Below are 22,286 nucleotides of genomic sequence, written 5' to 3'. Positions count from 1 at the left end.
GGTTGTCTTTATTCATTCCCCGCCGCACACAACAGTTTGGACCCTTCCCTTTTGTTTTGGGATTTAAATTTCAGAGAGTTTGTGTTTGTTTACAAATACTCTCACATTCAGGGGTGCTTATCTTCAGACACAGGGCAAAAAGGTAAACAAGCTTCTACTGGAAGTCCTGATTTTTCAAGGCATTGAGCACCTGCTGCTTCTCTCCGTTTCATGGACCTTCGGGTCAGTGCTCTCTGCTTCCCAGCAGTCATCCATGTAGGAAACAATCACCCTGAAATAACGAGCATGCTTTCCACAGAACCCATTGGAAGCTTGCGACCCACCCGCTCTCCCCGTGATAATCTCTCTACCACCTCCTTGCCTGGCTCTAGCAACGACCTTCTTAAAAGACCGCAGTTGCAGGACAGCGCAGTGCTCTTGCAGGGCCCATCAAGAGGTTACGTGGGTGAAAAGTTCACATCCCCGTGGCAGCTCATTCCCACCTCCTGATTCTTAATGCCATCTGCTCCTCCCTGAACCTATTTTTGGCTTTAATTAGAGATTCTGGAATTTCTGGAGACTGAAGGGCAATGAGGTGAACAAGCACATCTGGTCTGCGCCTCCTGGCTTGATATCTTGTACTTTAAACATCCCTAATATCTAATGACTGAGCACAGGGTGACTGCCTCTGCCCTTTGATGTGCACTGAGAAAGGTCAGAACCCCATGCAGAAATTTGCTGTTCTTGGGCTTTTTAGTATGGATTCCCATTCTCCTGGTTTCCCATGTTTTGGCTTAGTCAGTATGCACCTGACTCCCATCTGCCATCCCATCTCTTGCACCGCACCAACTGTTTCTGTTCCCTCAAGGAGAAAGCTGGAAGCAACAAAACACTGTGATGATTACCTTGTCGACATCTTTCCTTGAGCTAGCACGAAGGAGCAGTTGGGGATTCATCTGAATTAAACTCCCCCTTCCTCTTCCATTTCCTCTTGGCTTCTTGCACTCTAATGCAATTATGTACCATGTGAAAAAAACATTTCAACCCTAAGCCCAAGACAGGTGCTCTGAAACAGTACAAGGGAACGCAAGCAAGAATGGAGATCAGGCGTTAACTGTGTGGGCTCAGAAGGAACAGACTGGAAACAGTTTCAGTTGCTGGGCAGATTTCTCAATTATTTTGCCAAGGTTTTTTTGTTGTTGTTTTTTAAATATTTACAATTAATGTCTAATTTAGAATGCTTTAAAGAAGCCTGATGCCCAAGGATAGGAGTCTAGCTTTTTCTCAAAGACCAAGGCACTCAGCTGCTGTGCTGGCAACACCACGATGCTCCCCAGCATGGATAGAGCCAGCTGATTTGAGCAGCCACACGCACCTAAAGCCAGCTCTGATGGACTCCACGCACCGCTCTACTGGCAAAACACATCCTTGTGCAGTTCCCACTGAGCCTTCCCACTGCTAGCAGGGGCTGGCAAATTTCCCCTCGGGAAAAGAAAAAGAAAAAAAAAACCACCACAACATTCGAGCTTCTACCTACATGAGCTACTGAACGAAAAAACACAAAACCCACAAAAGCCAACTAAGCAAACAAAAAGGAGATAAAAGCAGTTTGCTTTAAGGCAGCAGCTTTTCTGAAAGCCCACAGTAAATCTTTAAGATTATCAACAATGAGCACATTCAATGTCTTTTTTCATCTTCTTTTAAATCACTTCTTCCAATGGAAAGAAATCAGTCCGGGGGGTTGTTCATATGCGAGCTGCATTTATTATCAAGGGATTGAGCCTGCTAGAGATGGAGAGAAGTAAAATGAGCCTCGACAAGGCTCGGGAAAAAAAAGCACACTGCCACTTTATAGTCCTTCCTCCACCTATTTGTCACAGCACCCCAGTAATGAGCACTGGAATTCATCTCTCTCTAATGACACTCACAGTGGTAGATGTTTTCCCAAATTTAGTCAAGTGACAATACAAAGTCTTTAATATGCAAAGGAGCCCTTTGTGTAACTCACCATAACTTTGGTGTCTTGTCATGCCTTACAGAAATTTCAGGAGAAACAAATTGCAATAATCATAGGAGTGAACAAGTTGGAAGGAACGTGTCACGGCAATAATGAAATCTTCTGTTGATTTTCCTGTATGTGTAGACATACATTACAAAAAACTAAATGTAGTTCCATGAATTTCTTATAAATCACAGTAATTTGGCCCTATGGAGACCACATACATATCACACACAGAGGCAGCAAACACAGTTGTCACTTAGTCACTCCCCTTGTTTCTCACCTGCCTCAGATACAAGTATTGTGCCTTAAGCTCCATCTCTGTCACATTAGTATTTTCCTCAGCTACCGAGGCAGCATGAAAGCCTCTGCTCACGCTCTTTGCATATGTCAGACATTAGCGCATTTAGAAACCAAGAGGACTTTCTTTGCAGGACCATTTCCAAGCCACAGCAGAAACAGTGCTGCCAACCCTCACGCTACGTAAAGCACAAGATGGGCCTCAAAACAATGAAAAGGGCTTTGCAATCATGGAATTGAAAGAAGAAATAAATTTGGTATTTTAATGGTTTCTTGGCTTTTAAGCTGCTACCTGTATGCACATTTTCTCAGCCCACTGCGTACCAGTGACAAAGCGCAGCACCAACTGGTGTCAGCAAGCAGGTTGTGTGTAGAAGTTCACAAAAAGATGAACTCCCACAGACGAATCAAAGACCAAACAGAGGCGTACCCCAGCGCGGATGCTCCTGTAAGAACGCAGAGTGGGACGGTGCCACGCTCGGCCACCTCCTGGCCCTGCTCCACCACAGGGCCTGGGTACTGCTCAGCGAGCGCCCAGCAAAGCTGTCTCCAGCGCAGGGAGCAAGACAACCCCGCAGCGAGGCTGTACCCCACCTGGAAGGAGATGCCAGCTGCCTGCCTAAGATAATCAGGGCGGGGAAGTGAGCAGAGGAGGAGCAGCACTCCGGGCGCCATGTTTTGAAACTCGCATCCCCGGTCCCGTCGGAGACACCACCTGCCCCCGACTCGAGAGCTCAGAGGAGGGACTCGCACCACGGCTGACGGACCTCGCCCTGGCTGTTCTCCACAGCCGTTTGCGGCCCCGCTCCCGCCCGAGCGGCGGCCATGAGCCGCGGCCGGCGGGTCACGTCCCCCCTCCGCCCGCACAGAGCCCCGCACGCGACAGGAGCGGCACGCGCACGCGGCGGCGCTGCCGGGGCCCGGGGCGGGGCCGGCGCCGCTGGGCGGGGCCTGGGCGGGCCGCGGCTTCCCGCTGCCAGCCGCTGCCTCAGGCGGGCGGGCTCCTGGCGGTGCTGCGGGCCCCGGTTACGGCTGACGGGTTAAAGCGAGCCGAAACGCAGAGAGACGGGGTAAAATAACACTGGATGGTAACAGCGACTCGGTGTCGTCGTTCCACCGAGGATCCCCCAGATGTGCCGGTTCCCACAGCGCTGGGTGACACCAGCAAGTGTCAAACCCACACCACAGACAGGTCCCGATATGAAAATAAATGCAGTTTATGCCCTTGGCCTACCCAGCACACTTAAATCCATTTTTGGTCATGGCATGCAGTATTAACGCAGCTTTCCACCCCGCCTATAGCAAGATGCAATATGGTTTCCCCTTTTCTTAAATGGGGAGGAAATAAAATGACACTCTCCTTCTAGCCCCTAATCATTATGTTAGAAAATCCTTCTGGCTAAACACATTAAATTAAAAGATGCATCGTTTTCTCCTGATAGTTTTTAATTGATCACATCTACAACATAGGTGGAGCTGCCTGGCTAGCAAGGGTCTGCATCAAAGTGTCCTATTTGTTTGCAATTTCCCTAGGGCATCTTTTAAACCATTAAAATTTACAAACAACTTGATTTCTTATTAACACAGTTTCTTAATTGCTTCCATGGGAAAAGAGTCAAGTTATTTGCATCTTCTTTCTTAGGGCTCCAGGGCTTTAGTGCAAACATGTAAGGATAAGCTTTGACATGGAGCAAAAGCAGAAGTACTGCTCCAGACCCAGCCCAGGCTCGGATTTGGTGGTGGTGCAAACGGAGCCATCTCTCCTCCCGGCTTGCTGGGATACCTGCACATCCCACGAGGCCATTTTGAACTTCTTCGAGGCTGATCAATTTGACAAATAAAGGGATGGTTCTTGGGCACATTCTTGGATAACAAGTTATTGGCAGCTTACATCAAGCCAGCTTTCTTGTCCCCCACGTTTGCCAAAAGCTTCAAAGAAGGGCAGCACCAGAGACATCCATCTGTAACTTCAGAGATCTCCATCTCTAGGATTTAATACCCAGCAGTAACGTTTCAGGAGATGGCCTGCCCCATTTTAATCTACAAAAGCTCACTGTGCTCACAAAATTCCAGCGTGGATCTCTCAAGCACAGTATATTACAGAGAGCTTATAGGCAAGTACATTCCTATTCCAACTGAGTACTTCATCATTTTAATGTGTTAATCAAATCTCCACGGTTCAGGACTGAAGTCTCTGCATTCATCATCAATTTGAGATGAACCTATTATTTAGATTCAGAAAATCACTCACTAAACACAATCAAATGTTGCTTTTCTGAAGTCTTTATAATACGCGTGTTTTCATTGTTAAGAGCCTGACAGCAGATCTCCCTTTGGCTGGTCCTCCTGCAGCCGCTGCTGCGTCCTCCCGGCTGCACAGAGCAGCAGGTAGCAGAGACAGGGCAAGCGTCTTAAGAGCCACTAGTAAGACTCTGTCTCACTTCAGTTTAACTCTTCACCTGGAGTGCACATCTGAGGCAGACACTCCAGCCAGGCCATTAGACCAATTTTAGCATTTTCTGTCTGCCAGAGGCCCCTTCAAAACCCTGCAAGCCTGCTGCGCTGTGCTCCCATGCACACTGCCACGGGGCAGCTGCGATGCCACCGCAGTAGCGCAGCCTCTGCTCCAAAACTCAGCAGAACTAAAATGGGCATTTTCCTTACCCATCTTTTCCCCAGTGAGGAGCTTGGAGGGCACTATGAGAGAGAACAGAAAAACAAGTTGCCAGCTGTTAAAAAAAAAACCAAACTTTCCCATGAGACTTCTGATGACTGTCAGAGGCCAAGACATACATTACCTTAATTCTCTGGACAGACTCTACCCGATGTGTTTGGTAATGGCATCAGGAAAAGGCAGCAGCAAAAGACCTACGCAGCACCTGCCAAGGGAGGCTGCTCAGACTGACCCTGCTCCCTCCTTGCCCCAAATCCAGGTTCCCTGTGGACTTGCAAGCAGTTTAAGCTTCTGCCAAAAATTTTTGAACAGCAAGTTGTGTTTCTCCAACAAAAATGTTTGTGGAGACTGTTACATTCTGAGATTCTTCATGTATGAATTTCTGTTTATTTGAGAAATACTCCAGCAGGGTTTTGGATCCATCAGCTGTCTGTGGGAACAGATTTAAAGGAAGTACCTACATCTGAAATGGAAATCCCCAACTCCTCCCACGCAAGGAGACCAAGCACTGCTCTAGCTGGTCAACTGCATGCACTCTCAGAGTCAAAAGCTTCCAGCAAATGGCACCCGATGTGCCATAAGCTGATACATTTCACAAATGCACTTTACATATAAAGACTAAAATATAAATCCCAGAGCTGTATTGAAACTGGATATCACCCAAAAGTCAGGAGTCTATTTCTTGGCTTTAAATATCACTGGGAAATATAAAGGGATCCTCTTAGTTAATACTAATTATTATTCAGTCTATCATTAACAGCAACTGCACACACTTTGATAGATGGGTTGAGAAGCAGCTTTGGTTTTTTTATTGCTGATTCCATGACTACTTGCCAAACTTTTCTTATTACTGATAATTAGATCCTGTTAGTCTAGCATCTGCTTCTGCTCCAGCACCAAGTGCAGAGGGCTCCTCATGCATGAGGGGGGGTCTGTATCTAGGACAGGAGGGGTCTCCGAGCAGACTTCCCAAAAATTTGAGTGGGCAGGAACTGCTGCCTGCACAAGGCTGGGGGGGGGGGGGAAGACACCCTTCTTTGACCCCTTGGTCTGAACCAATTTTAATAAGATGACCTTTGCAGAACACCAAACTGCTCATCTTCTTTCCACCATATATAACAACATATATGCAATAAAATTATTGGCAATGGCAACATTTAGGTTTCCTGCTGGTAAACACAGAATGGCTTAAGGTATGGTTTTGCACTTAGGACACATCCATCAGGGTACGACAAAGAAAGCTGGGGCACAGAGAACCCATTACAGGAGCCTCTCTCAAAATTACTATCAGTTGATTCATACTTTTGTAAAATAAAGACTCTGCTGATGTATCCTCAGGGCATAAAAAAATGTTTATAAAATACCTATTACGCACAGGGATTATGAGCAATTTGGAGATTTATTTTCACATGTAAAATTGATAAAATCTCTGAAAATTTAAAACATTAATTTCACAAACCCTCCGTTTTGCAATTCCTTTGTTCTAACGGACAAAGGTAAACAATGTTCCAGTGACCTCCAGTGGGGACAGGGGGAAAATACACCCATCCCCTGCTTGGTGTAGCAGAACTCTTTGTTTGCAAAACCTGGAGCAAGGACAGTTGGGCTGAGATGCCCCTGCAGAGGCTGTCCAGTTTTATTCCCTGATGAATAAGCAGGCCAAGTGGTCTGAGATACCCTCCTCGGCATTTTTATCCAAGTAAGTTCAAACTAACCTTCGCATCCTTCTAACATATAGACAACTCAGGTGAAAGTCTTCACTGTTGTGACAACAGGATAAGGGGGGGGGAATCACATGGAAACCTTGCTGTACTCTAAGCCTGGGTTCATGTCTTCATGGGACACAGAAAACACAAGAAATCAACGTGAGCCAACATGCATGGGAAACATGTGAAACAACTGGATGCTTGATCCCAGGAGCAAAGCGGCATTAACTCCTTTCAGCTCAAGAGCATTAATCTACTGGAAATAGGGACACTTTATTTGTAAGAAAGTTCATCATTATGGTCTAGGTTCAGAATTCTTCAACTTGTGCCTGCTGATATAGCATCTTCAATTGTTGTTACCCTAAATTTTTAGTATCTCAAGAAATACAAGCCATAAGAAGTCTACAAAGACACACTAACCTCTTGAATCTCTCCAGTGGGGATGAGTTATTGGTGCCAAAGTTATGCAACATGTGTGGTCTGCAGAGCAAAGATCACATCCACCAGCAGCTGCTGTTGTAAGGCTGTGCCATATCTTGTACAAAGCAGCCTGATCCCAACAAAAACAAAAGTGCTGCATAGTGGTTCACCCTCTCTTCTGTCAACGCAAGTCAAGGTCTCTTACATCAGTCTCATTACCTGGTTATCTTACCAATGACTTCTGGAGGCAGGCATCGACTGCAACACTTTTAGTCTAAGATTAATCCCTTCGCTTTCTTTTGTTGGTGGGGGCTAGGGAAGAAAGGGGGGAAGGTAATTTTTAAAGCAGAAGTCCTTCTTATCACTATCTGGCCCTGATGAATATGGGAAGAACTCTATTGATACATTAATAAATCCACTATTACAAGGCAGAACAGATAGCAGGAGGAATGCATCAGTCAACAGAAAAACCTCTGCTAAACTCAGAGGAACGACCTTCAAATTAAAAAGAAACAGTAATGGTAGGGAAAAACCTGGGTCACATAATGCACATTCTGGCCCTGATTCAGGAGCCATTTGCCATTTGGAAAGTCAACAGGGCTAAACATTAAGAGTCTTCTCCTGATCTCACCTTTCCATAGCCACCATCCGGGCCTAAGACCTGCAGCAAAGTTTATCTACAAGTGGATGGCCTGGGCCACCGTTCCATTTAATGCACCTATAGAAATATACTGCAACTTCTGCAGCTTGCTGTTCTTGGAGAGAAGATACCCACAGGCTATCACTGGTTGTGCTAACTCAGATGGGCTCCAATAGTCACATACCCGTGCTAGGACCCACAGTATGCTATTTTCCAAGTCATCCCCCCCAAAACAGAACAGCACATACAGAAAACTCTTCTCCCATACCATATTCCCACGAGGATTCACCCGATACCATTTCTTCCTGATAGCGCAAGAAAAATAATTGTGCATTTTGCCTGGTTCTTTGTATAATGAAAGAACTAACATTTCCATACGAAACGTCCCAAAATGTCCAAAATGAATTGCCCTTCCATGAAGTTTCATTTCAATGAAGCATTCCTCATTGAAATGAAACTTCATGGAAGGGCAATTCTTTGTCATGGAAAAACACACTAACACTAGTGCAGGGTCTCTATTTGCTACTGTCTGCACAATATTAATGTAGAAAATAATATATTGGCTTGAATCAATACTTCCCTGACTTCTCCATCCATCAGCCCCCCCTCCATCTGATAAAAGTCCTTCTGTGTCACGTTCTCCCAGACTGATGAGATCACAGTGCCTCTTTCCAGCATGAGTGATGGAGTGTAGATGTATAATTGCCCAATAAATCACACCCTCTGGATCAAAGATCTGAGATCCTCTGGGTGCCAAGGAGGAACACCAAACATCATAAAATACAATAAGTTAACTAATTACAGCAAGATTTTTACCACCTTTAGACAGGTTGAGTATTACTTGTCACATACAGATATCCTGAAGGATTCAGCCAAAACCACCCTACTGCAGAATTGGGGGCTGAAACTATAAACATTTCAGGGTAAGGACTGTGGAAGCAGTGTGGGCAAAGGGCTCCAACACCCTACTGCAACACAGAATCCCGAGAGCTACAAAGATGACTGAAACATCACCTGTTATTCCATGCCCACAGTGGCTGCTTTAGGACTTCAAGCAGGGCTTCTAGCTGTTACAGACTGTCTGCCTCTCACAAATTTCATCACATGAACCACAAGAACAGATTGGGCAAGGCCAGGGAGAACAGGTCTGCCAAAGGTACATCTTGTCCAGTATCCTATTTCCATTAATTGCCATAAATACCTGCTGGAGTGACCCTTTCCCTGGTATAACCTCCCTGCACACAGCTGTGGAACAAACTGGGATTTCCAAGGTGCCTCTTCCTTTCTGCTGACCCTCACACATGAGCTGCTCAGCACCCTGGCACTACAGAAACAAGTGGTCTGTTTTGTCACAGTGGTGCAAAAGATGTGTTTCTGGCTGCTGTCTACTGGACCTTGTGCAGGTGCTGTGGGCAGCAGTCACATCACCAGGGCCCTGCTGGCCGCAGGTCACAGGAGTTCACAGGAATAGGTACCGATAGATGCATGTCGCGTGCCTGCGCCTCACAGAGCTTCCTAACCACAGCAGCAAGACTGTTTAGAAAATACATGAATTGAAAGATCACGTTTCATAGCCACAAGGTGTAGGCATTATTTCAAGTATTTCTGATAGAATTTGATACCATCAACACTTGAAGGAATAAAGGCCTTCCTGGCAGTTCCCACCCTTGGCCCAAGTGCAAGCCACGCGTCTCCGTATGCTCCAGCTCAGACTCACACCAACAAGCACATTCATCCAAGCAAGCGAAGCTGCAATCTGCTAACTTGAGCTCAGGAAAAACAGTAGTGCCCAGAACCCTCTGTTTTACAGGCAGCCAATTCCACAACCTTTAATCCTTTCTGTCAGCCCTTGCAAGATCAGGTATTAACATCTCTGTAACCTCTTGTACTAATTAAGATAGCAGATCTTTGGTATTCGCCTCTATGCTGGCTTCAAAGCTGAGCACTGACAGGTTGCTGAAGTGTTTGTGCATTTCAGTGAGTGGTCCTTGTAAAACAGAAATTATAATGAACACACCACAGGAAGCATTAATAAAAGTATGCAGTCATTACAAAATGACTGGAACTAAAAAACCTGAGCTAAGCTTTGGAAATTAACAGGTGGGAAGCTTGGTGCTATGGAAAGTAGCCACTGTTCCCAAACACTCTGCAGGCACTTGTTAGAGACCTGGACGCTCTGTCCAGGATCTGTCCTTTCTACAAAGCCACATTTAAATGGTCCCAGACCTTTTGCTTCTCCAAAGTATGCATCATATTACAAATGACCTTAAAAGCAGCAATGGCTTCCACTAGACTCTGAAAAGAGAAGCCAAAGCAGTTTCAGGTAAACACATGAGCAAGGAGTCTGTCTTCTCTAAGCTAAAGTGATTTTTAGAAGTACTTCAGACATGCAGACACATCCCCAATGTTTTAGTATCTAGCTCATTTCTTAGCAAGTCCAGCCCAGACTTTTGCAGCAGTGAGAGATTTTTCCACTCCAACAAGATCACCACCTCATCTCCTGTCAGTGACCTCTCCTTGCCCACACACCTGAACAGGGCTGCACAGGCAGGAGCTGAACTCCCCCAACACAGCCCAAGGCTTTTGGATTCAGGCAACACTAACCAGGTCAGGAAGGTTTGACCCAGCTGTAGATGAGGTTGGAGCTTAAGGCACAGCCCAGGATACGGGATTGACTAAAGTTTAAATCCTGAAAGCTGCTTAAGACTTAGTGTTGCTATTTTTTGCTTGTCTGTACCCAGTCATACTGCACTGATGAGAGACTAAGCACTTTCTGAATTTGCAGTTTGAGATACAACAGAGTTGCAGGGGAAGGGAACTATAAAAGATGCTTTCTATATAAATATCACCAACTCTCTGCACAAGCAGCATGGGGGACAGACAGGATACAGCTAAGACAAGAAGAAACATTTGCAAAGAGACAAGAGAAACAAGAAGTGAGTTAAACTGGCACTAATTAGAATGACTCAGGATCTCACCGAACAAAGAGAAACCTCATTGCTTCACAGTTTCTTTGGTTACATAAAACAAGTTTGGTAAATAGGCTCCTGTCTCACAGCCCCAAGACAAAGCACAAAAGGAAAGAGCTCCCAACTTCATCCCTTCTCCAGCATTAAACAGAAAAGTTAATAAACATGAAAAAATGTTATTTAGAGAAAAGCAATCCTCTCTTCCTCTGATTACTCACTCCAACAAAAACATTTAGAGCAAATTTCTTCCAGCCTTCCCCAACTACACATTGTATCCAAGTTGTGTAGCAACCAAACACTCAGAGATAATGCAAAAGCTAGGAAGGAGAAAAAAAAAAAGTAAGAGCCCCAAATACCTTTTTTTGCTCAGCTTTTTCAGTCTTCCAAGCCCCTAAACTTCCATTTCTCTTTTGCTGCCCCACCACAGTCCTTGCTAAATAGGGTTTGCTGCACATGTCACTGGTGGAGCCTCGTCATTTCAACGCAATTCACCTTTCTCCCATGATTCTGCATCTCCATCAACTGCTGGGTCTCAGCCAGGCCAACCCTGCCCCACAGCAGCCGATTTCAATACAACTAATTTGGCCATAGAGGTTCATGTCTTTGTACCTGCTGTCCCTGCTCTACCCTTAGCAAAGATGCAGAATTTTAAAAACCCACAAAAAAACCCAACCCAACCAACAAACCTTGGGAGAAAAAAAAATCATTCAGTTGGAAACTTCATTACTTTTCTAAACATCTCTACTGGATCTCACTTCATGCTAGTCTCTCCTAACTTAACAGTGTACTTGGCCAACTTAACCTTTGAAAAGGTTTTTTTATTGATCAAGTGTTACACAGACATTTACATTTCTTGGAGGGAGGAAGAGGCAGGGAAGAAAATTAAATTACTTTGCTTAGTGATCTTAATTATCTCAAATAATTACCTTCAGTCAATTCTCAAACAAGAACCCTCTGGAGAACAGTGTATTTTAGTTTGGATAAAGGGAAAGGAATTGAGTCTAGAGGAGTACATTTTGTAACTTATTTAGATATACCTAATTAACCATCTGAGTGAGGAATCCCATCAAAGCTTCTCCATTACATTTAATTATTAAAAGCAATTTAGAGAGGAAAAACCAAAATGAGGGGTCTAAAAGAGCTCTCTATGACTCAAAGGATAATTTTAGCAAAGAACTGAAAAATAGGTGAAAGGAGATGAGAAGTAAAATATTTTTAATAAAAGCAATTCATTTTCTAGCCAGGCCCCTATAGAGAGATTTGGTAACTCTTGTATTTTGTATACAGCTCTACACTGGAACGAGCACAAAGATTTTTAGGCTTCCCAGAAATGTGCAGAGCTTCATTAAGACCTTTTCAGTGGGATGCAAGGGAAATGTTTTGTTCTCTATGCTGACAGCTTGCAGAGATGTTGGCCGATTAAAAGAAATGATCCCTGTTAAATTCATTACAGAAAGCATTAAAAAGTCCTCCAAAGAGTTTTCGCATGCATTTGTGCATCCAGATGTGTACCTCCCAGCCCAGAGAGCAAGAAAGCAAGTCTTGCTGCTGAATGCTTGTGGTAATGAGTGAGAACAGGATTTGGCTTTGTTTGTTTAGCCAGAAAATGATGACTAGATGTTGGCAGCTTGGGGCGGTTAGCCTCTCTGCAGAGCCAAGAGCAAGGAAGCAGATGCCTTGGTAAAAGAAGGTGGTGCTGTATTTCACCCCACCTGAGCAGAGCCTTGTTCCCAGCAGTATGCCTCTGTCCTCACTCTGCTTTACCTTTTCACAAATTCGTAAGGCAGAGGACAATACTTCTTTATTTATATGTGAATATGTTTAGCAGGAGTAACCCCTTCCAAATATGTAATAGACTCCGGCACAGTGGGATATTCTAATTTTGATGCAAAAATTCTCTGCCTGCATCCCTGTGCTACAGCGGCTCTGTCTCACCATCCCATTGCCTCTCTCCTCCGTGGGAAGGGGCTGTGCTTGGGATAGCACGTGGGCGCTGGGATAGATTCGTGGCTGGGCTCCAGCTGGCCACTGGCCACAGGAACATTTTTAATCCAGAGGGTTTATTAGATTAGCAAGGCCAACAGGCCAGTCTACTGCTAGCACACCTAATGTCTCATACAAATAATGGCGGTAGTAGGTTCAAAAATCTGAAAAGCACAGAGGAAGGATAAATTGATCTTACTTCCTTTATTTTCCTTCTAAATTGCAAGGAAGTTCTTGGTGTCTATAGCTCTCCTGGTCCAGGCAAAAGAAATGAGAAGGTTTGTATATAACTGTTGCTTTCCCAGAAAAAATTGTGTGCACAGGATCGTGCAAACAAGGGCGACATGCCTGTCTTAAGGCTATTTGACCCATTTATATGTCTTTTGTCAGATTCGTGGAGAACTAAGACTGAAGATGACCTTACACACTCATCTAGCCCTTACTGAGGTGGCATTAATCTCTGCTGTTTTCCTTTCTGTAAAATAAAATTAATAACTCACTGCTCAGCATGACCCATTAATAGTTATAACATACTCCAGATCCCCTAGATGAAGAGTAAAACATTGTTTTTATGCAGCTAGGATAGTTCCTCATCACAGGTAGTTTCTCTCCTGAATTTCCTTGTGCAGAGAAGTTCAGCCTAGCTTGTTAGCCCCCAAGGCAATTCAAGGACTTAAAAGCAGGATACTGTTTAAGGGTTCAATCAAAGCAAACAAACTGCTAAAAATAAATTGGCATCCCATCTGTTGCCAGGCAGGGAATTTAGTCTCAACAGTCAGGGGACAGGATGAAAGGCTGTATAAACACCTTGAAATGGATATCTGAGAAATTCTGTGGCCTCAGGAAAATGGTCTGACTTTCTCTTCCTTCTCTTGCACAAAAAGTTTTTTAATTTACTTTTTCTAAGGGAGAGAAGTGAGCGTAGGCTTCTGCAGTATGGGGAAGGAAGCAAACAAATATCGAGTCTCAAAGATTAATAATGGTTAAATGAACTATTGCTGATAAATGTGATTTCATTGGCAGAATATGAAGCACAGAGGGATGTGTGTGATCCAAGCACAGTGCCAGCCCAGCCTGCTGGACTGTACCTGCTCCTGGCGAGCCGTACGGCAAGCAGCGGGTTGAAATCTTATTCCTTAGCATCCTGGGAAACTATCTCACATTCTGTTCTCTCCCAACAGCAGACGCCATTCTGTGGCAAAACCTTTGCTCAAGGAGTAAATATTTTGCAAATCAACAGCGTACTGATGGACTAGAATATCCACTATTGCTGCAGCAAAACAGACGGTCCCCACGAAAGTCCATTTCCACAGGAAGAGGCAGAGAGCAGCAGCACCCTGCACCATGCTTCAGGTCAAAGGTACCCAGAGTGTGATTTGCAGAGAATCATCACTGTCTGCTAAAGGTGCATCCAAAATACAATAAAAAGACAATGAAAAGGAAAGGGCAGCAATTAAAGGTCATCTAAAATGAACCATGTCATCCTGCCAACAGCAGTGTCAAGTGCAGCTGCTCAGCAGGACCAAAACGCTGGTAAAAACTGCACATCCCGTGTCCCGACAGTGACTGGTGCACCCCAGTGCTGGTAAAATTGTTCATTTGGGTTTAATAAATCAAATATAAAGTGTTTCGTGCTGAACAAAAGCACAAAGTAAAAACATGATGAATAAATAGTTTTCATACTAGTGAGGTGCCTGGACATACCATTTTGGGATATCTCTGCAAATGCATTAGTAAGTTCTGGAAACTATCTTCCTTTTGGCAAGTGTCCCTCTTGTCCCCTGAGGAGCTGGCATCCGCATCCTCCAGGATGCTCACTGTTTGGCTCCTTACGCTGGCAGCGATCTGCACTAATATATCATATGTGATTGGACATATTTTTTTTAAGCAGAGTATGAAGGCAATAGAAAATAACAAGGAGAAAATGCTTTGCTAGGAAATACATGGTAGACTGGTCTTTGCTGTTCATCTGCTTCTCTATTAATTATCTGCAGAAAATATTAACATTTTAATTCAGTGAAACACCATGTGAGAATGATTTCAAGTCTGCATTTGCACCTACAGAGGCCTTTCTCTTCCTAAGAAGAGAAGGGCCACCTTTTCCTAAGAAGCCTGATTTTCCTGGCTCTGAATGCTGTGCCTCCTTCCAGCTCCCATCCTGTCTGTCCTTTGCCGTTCTTTTTTTCCAAATCTGGTTTACACTGTAAATCAAGAGAAGGCAGCACTGATCAAATCACCCACATACACACAAGAAATAAAAAATTTGATGCTGTAACCGTGAAGCTTTCATATTAAATCCGCCTTCACCTTGTGTGGCAGTAGCTCTAGTATGCTATCACCATCTCATACTTAAACTCTTTTTGTGATTTCTTCCCATGTCCTTGTGAGAGATGCTTAGAGCTTTTATTGCAGTTTGAGCTGTGACATTATTATGAACCAGAAGCTTGAAATGAAACTTTTAAGATGTAACCAATAAGGATCACAGCCAAGAAACCTATATACCAAGCAAAACCAAAACAGCTGTATAAAGTCAGGAGACCCTGACAGATCAGCAGAGCTCAAAACATACAGACTGGTTTAAGCAGAAAGGAAAAAAGTACCAAGTCCTCTCCATGCTGTCCAGAGCTGTTTGTGAGGGTTTGGGTGGTGGCAAGCAGGACGTGCATCTCTTCACAGCGCGTTGGTACTCTGCATGCCAGCACAGGAGTCCTGAGCAGCATCTCACATAGAAATAACACTTTCATTCCTCATTTTGCTCCTTCTAAGGCAGCCTCAGGGCAGTTTCTCTTTTACATCTTGCACGTTGGTAGGGATGCTCAGAATACCCTGCGTTCCTCTCTGCCAATGCCAACCTGAAAACAGACACCTGACAGCTATTTCTAGTTCTTTGCAATATAAATAATGAATGGTTTCATACTGGGAGGAATCAAATGGCACCAGATGACTCTTGTAATAAATCAGGAGAAAGGCAGGTGGTCTCTTGTCTGGCCTCTGAAAGCTGATGTGCAGCTTTATGAGGAGGGAGGTGGCTCTGGTACAAAACCCATCAATATAAATCTCAGATGTTAGAAGCTATAGCACTTTTTGTGCCAGTTTTAAGCATTGTCATAATTCTGGTCTTACATGAAAAATCCTTGGCAAAGGGCTGGGCTAAGGAACACACCTGCACCACTCTAACTTTGGGGTTTATGTTCATCACTGTACCCTAAATCATTGTCATTCATTGGGGAACAAGTCTCTTGCTGCCAGTTTCACTAAAAAAAATTGGATATTTGGGAGTGGGAAAAATGGACCTAAAAAATCACCTTCTTCCACTTGGCCACCTAGATAGCTTGACTCGCTTTTAGACCTTAATAATAAACAATCGTTTTCACTACATTGATATCTAAGCACCTCTTTCATCACTGTTGAGCAGTCCACCATGCCCGTACACGTGTGCCTGTGTGGGACAAGGGGACCCGTGGGGTGCCGGAGAGGGGATGTCCCCACCGCAGGCGCTGTGCTTTTATGGTTGTGTGAGGAGCGGAGACTGCGTGTTTGGAAACCGCCCCTGCCTGAAACAACTACAAAAAGGGTTTAGCTAAATAAAGGCTGCAAAGGGGGGGGGTGTGCATCTGTCTGCTGACAGCTAGCGGCTCCCCAGGCATGTCGGCTCTATTCCCTCACCACCTTCTGTGGTTTTCCTTCCCAGCACGCAAAATCCCAGGGACATTCAGCACATATTTGAGTAATTTATCCATTTCTTTACTCGGCTATTCTAGCCTTATTCTCTAACATGCTTAGAAAACTTTTACTTCTGGGGGGAAAAAAAAAAAAGAGTATGTCTCCATCTCAATTACCCACTTAGACGGTGCAGCCGAGATGGACCAGTGGGTCACCTGAGCAGGAAAACCATTATCTGCCATGTACACTGTCAAATTTCATAGGAAGGAGGCGGCAAGGTTCCTTCTGACAAGAAGTGGTTTTGATTTAGTGCTACTATAACGAACTGCATGGCGTGTCTAAAGATGACAGAGTACCTGGAAGGTAATCTATTTACCCGTAAGGATAACTGTTATCTCTTTAAACAGAACAGAGAAAAGATTATTTAAATAGGTTTGGATATATTCCCTGTGTCATAGCAGACATGTTAGCTGCCAGCAGCCATCCCACAGCTATTTTCAAATGGTCAGAAAACAGATACTCTGAATAATTACATCTAGCAGTATCCAGACAGATAAAAATTTCTCCAGACATCACCAAATCGGGGTAATGGCCCATTATGAGTAACAGCACCTTGGGAAATGATACTAAACTGTGTCTCTGGTCATCTTATACGTAGATGAGTAAAGCAAACACTTCCAAGTGGTGCTGGTCAGCCAGGTCTCGTGGGAAACGTGAGGACAATGTTACAGAGCTCCAATCAAGGCTACTAAAGTGCAGTTTACAATTTCAGGCAAAGCCGGCTTTTATCAGAACTCCCACATGCCGAGAGATGGACTCTGTGACTGCTTATGAAATGTTTTGTCATCTAGCTTCCACTTTTCAGCAAACTGATGAAAAAAAAGCATAAATCCATCAGACATGTTGTCTTACCAACTCCTGATATGTTTTGGCTACTTACAGAGAGTAAGAGAAGTCTTTGGAGCAGATGTGAAATTCAGATCTTGTTTGCTCACTTGTCATCACTCAAAAAGCAAAACAAACACTCCTGCTCCTGCAAAAATTAGCCCCCGTGTCCTGCTGCTCTGCCTCGCTGAGCTGCGTGCTTGCTCAGTCTCCCCTGTGGATGACGGTTCCTTTCGGTCCATAGCCCGGTCCCATGTTCTTTAAGACTTGCTGCGAAGCACCAGAGAAGCAGCGATAGTGAGCCCAGGAAACTGTGCAAATCAGTCTATGTGGCAATTATGCTGAAGACGTCTTTTGTAAAAAATATCTAGAATACCATCATACTGCACCAGAGAGCGAAAGGTGATCCAGAGAGAGTCATGAAAAATTATTCCACGAACATCGTCCTAAACACTGATCAGTGTGTTTGTCAGTATTTTCACTGTGAGTCCTCTACCTCAGGAGGGGTATTTTGCAGGTACATGGAGCCACCTACAAACTCTGGATAACGCAAAAGCAGCCAGGATATCAGTTTATTACAAATGCCCCTTTTCTTTCTGATACTTCAACGTGCTCTCCAAACTTCATGATGTTTCTCGTGCGATACTCCAAAACGTGGAGCTGGTTTGGCAGCACTTCCGCATACTTCTCCTGAAGCGATGTATGTAGTTTTTCAGCATCTTCTCCTCACACCTTAGCTGCCCTTCCGGGTGCTTCGCTGTGCTCCCCAGGCGGGAACACAGAGCCGGGGTACGACCAGCTGCATGACTGGCAGCAGCGAGGGAGGGAATGGAAACCCAGGTCAAGGCTGTCTCCATCCTCCTCACGGACTGCTGAGCAGATCAGGAAGGTGGGGTCGGTGTATCACTTACAGGAGGGAATTTGTTCTTTTGCCTGTAATCACAGATAAAACGGAAAAAGTGATTTGAAGCTGCTATCTGGCCCAAGAGGAAAAAAAGTCTTAACAGAAACACACATAATCCCATATAAAATGAGCCCAGAAGAATCTAATTGGATTCTTTCTTAAGCTGAATTCTACAATACCGTTATCTCCTTGATTATTTACTGCACACAATAATAAGCAAAGAAAAATTGCTCTTGGTAAAGTCTTTCAGCCAGATTTCAGCATCCTGAAAGATTTCTTTTTTAGCTGAAAAAAGAAAGCTATATTTTTACTGGGAATGCCTTAATAGTTTTGGTTTTTAACAGCCATCACATAGTGTAAAAATAATTGCTCTGGAAATTCTGACTTTTATTGCTCCCGTTATCTTTTTTTTCCCTAACGACCCTAACCTTCTCCCCGCCGGGATGAGGCAGCAGGGAGGTTTCCCGCCCAGAACAGGCCTGTCGCCGGACGCTCTGAGGCGATGCCGCCGGAGGCTCTGAGGCGGTGCCGCCGCCGCACCGCCCGGGCGCAGGCCCAGGCCCGCTCTCCGCCGCCGGCCCGACCCAGGCGGGCCGCAGTGCCCGGGGCGGTCGCCAGAGGGAGCCCGAGCCCGAGGAACGGCGGCGGCGGCGGCGGCGGCGGAGCCCGAAGGCGCCGGGCGGGGCGGGAGCGGCCCTGGCCGCCCTGCCCTGGGCGCGGTGGGGGCGAGAGCAGTGCCCCAGCGGCGGCCCGGGTTGCCCGGGGCTGCGCCGTGCGGCCGCCCCCTCCGCCGTCCCCGGCAGAGGCGGGCGCTCCCCCTGCGGCTGCCCAGAGCGACGGGCGGCCGCGGCTGGAAGCGGGGAAGTGCTCAGGGCTCCGTGCGCAGCACCAGCCAGCGCTTTCCTGAGCCTCCCCTCCCCAGATGCACAAAATTAAGTTTTGCGTTTTCTGGATGCATAATTAACCCCTCGAGTAAACATCTATTCAAACCTACATAATTAGTACTTAATTTTTCAAAAAGCCAATGAAAGGCCCTTTAGGTTCCTCATTGGCTGCTACTTCCTATTAGTCGACTCTGAGTGTCGACTACCAAGATGGGAAACGCACGAGGTGGCGGGAGCCGTGTGGGCCGCGAACGCGAGGCTGGAAGCCGGCAAGCAGGAGGGCCGAGCTTCGGGGTGCGTGATGGAATACACCTCACGCGGACTGTTGTTGTGCAACGCAGACTAAACGTGATTCAAAAGTAGCCGTTCTTCAGCTGAAGAAGCTCAGTCTCAAAGCCAAGCCCACAATGTTTGATCTTTAGGTCACGGGGTGGGTGTAAAATTTGGGATGGTGGTTTGTGTAGTGAGTCAGGACATGTCCCAGAAAGACAGTGTTCTATGAAAACAATAGCAATACGAGAGACGTGCTAGCTGGAATTATTTAGGGACAGGTAATCAAGCTGTACAGTAAATGTATCACTGAACAGCTTAATTAACAGCGCATGCCTATCAGGAGCTAATTACGTGATTCTTTACCATTTTAAAATGAATGGTTACCACTTAGCTCCCAGGACCATTTACCAGGTTAAGATGAATGTGCAAAACCTACGGCTAAGTTCTGTGGATAACTCAGTTACCAATTAAACCACTTCATTTATAAAAATAAAGCCTATAGAAAAGAGCAACACTTTCCAACAGAGACAGTATAGATTCAAAGCAGCAGCATCTAGTTCCGCACCAACTCATGCCCATTCACGCTATAAATGAAGGAACCTCTTTGCTCTACAGTCAGCATCTGTGTTTTAAGACAACAAAGGAAAGCAAATAACGCTTACAGATTCCACTGAGAGGAATACGTTACTGAATTGCACGTTATTTCAAGGAGTTCATCTAGAATAACACCTTCCCCCGACTAACCGCTCAGAAATCCCAGCTGCTTTGCTTATAAAAGTCCTTATTTAGTTAGTTTTGCTCCGGTCCGTGTTCTTTCATCGGCTGTGCTGCAGTGCTCTCTGGTGGCACCCGCCTGGGAGTTCGGGGGATGCTGCAGCTGGGCAGAGGCAGCGACCGGGCTGCCGCAGTTCTGGGGATTGCCCTTCTCGTCCTGCCAGGCCCAAGGATTTACAGCCCATGAGTCAACCTCCTGGACAGCCCTGAGATTACCAACACTGGTTCTTTGTATTTGCTTTCTGAGTTTGTATTTACCTTCAGGGTGTCACCTCTCAAAACTTCTCTGCTTGAAAACCCCTGTGCATGCGCCTCCTGAGTAATGGCCCTGCCGCCCTGTTTGCCCTCTCACTCATAATATTCAGGAGATATTTTCTCACATCTTTGCAAAAACACACAGAAATGTTCCAGGTCCCCTCTCCCCTGAGGATACCTGAGCTAAGTCCCACCATTTTATTCATTTCCAAGGCAAAGATCTCTGGCACAGTCTGATGAACAGCGCCCAGAACCAGGATCAAAGATCAGACGTGATTTTCTTGAAAATCTCCTTTGCGCATTGTTACCTGCCCCCCCACAGCAGGGCCCGCAGGGACGGGGCTGACGGCGCCTTTTGAACACCTCTACAAACAGGCTGCTGCAATTTGCACATTGTGCTGTTGGTTTCCATCACACCTCCTCACTTCTGATTCATGCTGTTAAAAACTAGATTGCTGCTTGCTCTTTGGTTAATAACTGCTATTTTAACTTGAGCCCATTGAGAGCTCAGCAAAAGTCCCTGAACTGAATTGCCTGTTGTCCTAGATTTCTATCGGGCAAGGTCAAGAGCCACCATCTCAATTGATTCTTTCCACAGCAAAGCACACAAGGGAGCTTTTCCCTCTCGCTCCCACTGGGTTGTTGGTATTTTTCTCAGGGTGTTTCTGAAGGCCAAGCTCTGAACACTGGTGATGTGGGGAACAACGCAGCTCTCGCATACTGAAGAGCCCTGCTCTGCTTTCCTTTTTTTCGGGCAAGTTTATTCCTACTTCTAACTGATGGCTGTCCCTAGCATCGCCCTGCCGCAGTCATGCTCTTTCTGTAAGATTTATAATACATTTACAGCAAGTGCTACAAGAGCAAGACAAGGCGTGCGTACCCACTCCAGTTTATCACAGCCATCTCCTCTTCGACACAACTAATAACACCACACAAGCCCCAAGGACTGGAGTGCAGTGAATGCTTCCCTTTTGTTCTTATTATCTCTGCCTTAAACATCTCCCAAAGCAATCGCATTATCGCAAATTGCATAATTTTTAATTTCATTTCCCCTTAATCACCCTACAACTAACCCAGCCTGGCCTGCCTCGGTGCCCCCCGCGCAGGGCCAGCGAGCGCTCCTCCATGCAAGGTGAATAAAACCTGGGAGTCGGACACCAGCAGCACAGGGAAGATGGATGCTCATGCATAGATGCCAGTTTGTTCTCCTTATTGGTACTCTCTTTGGAATTATCACCATAATGAACCTATTTCAATAAAGGACTTGCTGCTTTCCTCCTCTGCCTCCCCCGTGCACATCTACCAGCCACCTCACCAGCGCCTGCGGGCAGCACTGGGCTCTGCTGCGGGTACGGAGGTTCCTTCAACTGAATCGATCTTAAAATGCCCTCCGTGGTCCAGGGTGTCCTTTGCTTCTGTGTTATCGCACAACACGAGTTTTAACTGTGGCTATTAAATTTCTAGTTAGGATATGATTGCTGATAGCTTTTGAGAGAGTAAAACAAGTTAATAAGAAAATCCAAAATCTTATAAAATAATAAGAAATGAGCTGAGAACTGAATACGAGAAAGACAGTAATACTGAAAGCACTAAATTGTTTTTATGTTTTAAAACTAGAATTAATAGACAGGAACGAAAGAGCAAGAGGCAGAAGTGGCCAGCACCTTTCTCATGCCAGGTCTGTCCCGAGGCACGGTGGGCAGAGCGGCCCCTGGCCGGGCGCAGGAGGGCACCGGGCACCACGGGCACACGCGTCCAGCGGCCGGACCGGGCGCTGTGCCTCCCTGCCGAGGGTGTCTGCTCTCCGCCAGCTGCCAGGGCTTTTACACTGGGATGCAAATGGAAATTCTGTGCTGCAGCAGGACCAGAGGGATTGATCTGCACATCCACGTTTATACATACATACGTATTAGGGCATATGTCTATATGTGTGGTGTGTACACATATATATATCCCCTAATAAATGACCTCACGTTAC

At 45.6% G+C, this 22,286-nt stretch overlaps 1 long non-coding RNA gene across 1 annotated transcript; it reads right to left on the bottom strand.

Moving 5' to 3' along the window:
• Nucleotides 1-13,968: 13,968 nt before the first annotated feature.
• Nucleotides 13,969-18,671, bottom strand: LOC140643324 (uncharacterized). The gene is made up of 3 exons (XR_012039558.1): nt 18,551-18,671; nt 17,274-18,151; nt 13,969-15,522 (listed from the first exon to the last, which is right to left on the bottom strand). It is a non-coding gene; the product is annotated as an uncharacterized lncRNA (long non-coding RNA).
• Between the last annotated feature and the right edge of the window lie 3,615 nt (nt 18,672-22,286).

Source organism: Ciconia boyciana, chromosome 23 (genome assembly GCF_034638445.1).
Source record: "Ciconia boyciana chromosome 23, ASM3463844v1, whole genome shotgun sequence".
Taxonomy (NCBI): Eukaryota; Metazoa; Chordata; class Aves; order Ciconiiformes; family Ciconiidae; genus Ciconia; species Ciconia boyciana.
The sequence above is the reverse complement of the archived record's forward strand: the minus strand, read 5'-3'. Positions and strand labels throughout refer to the sequence as shown.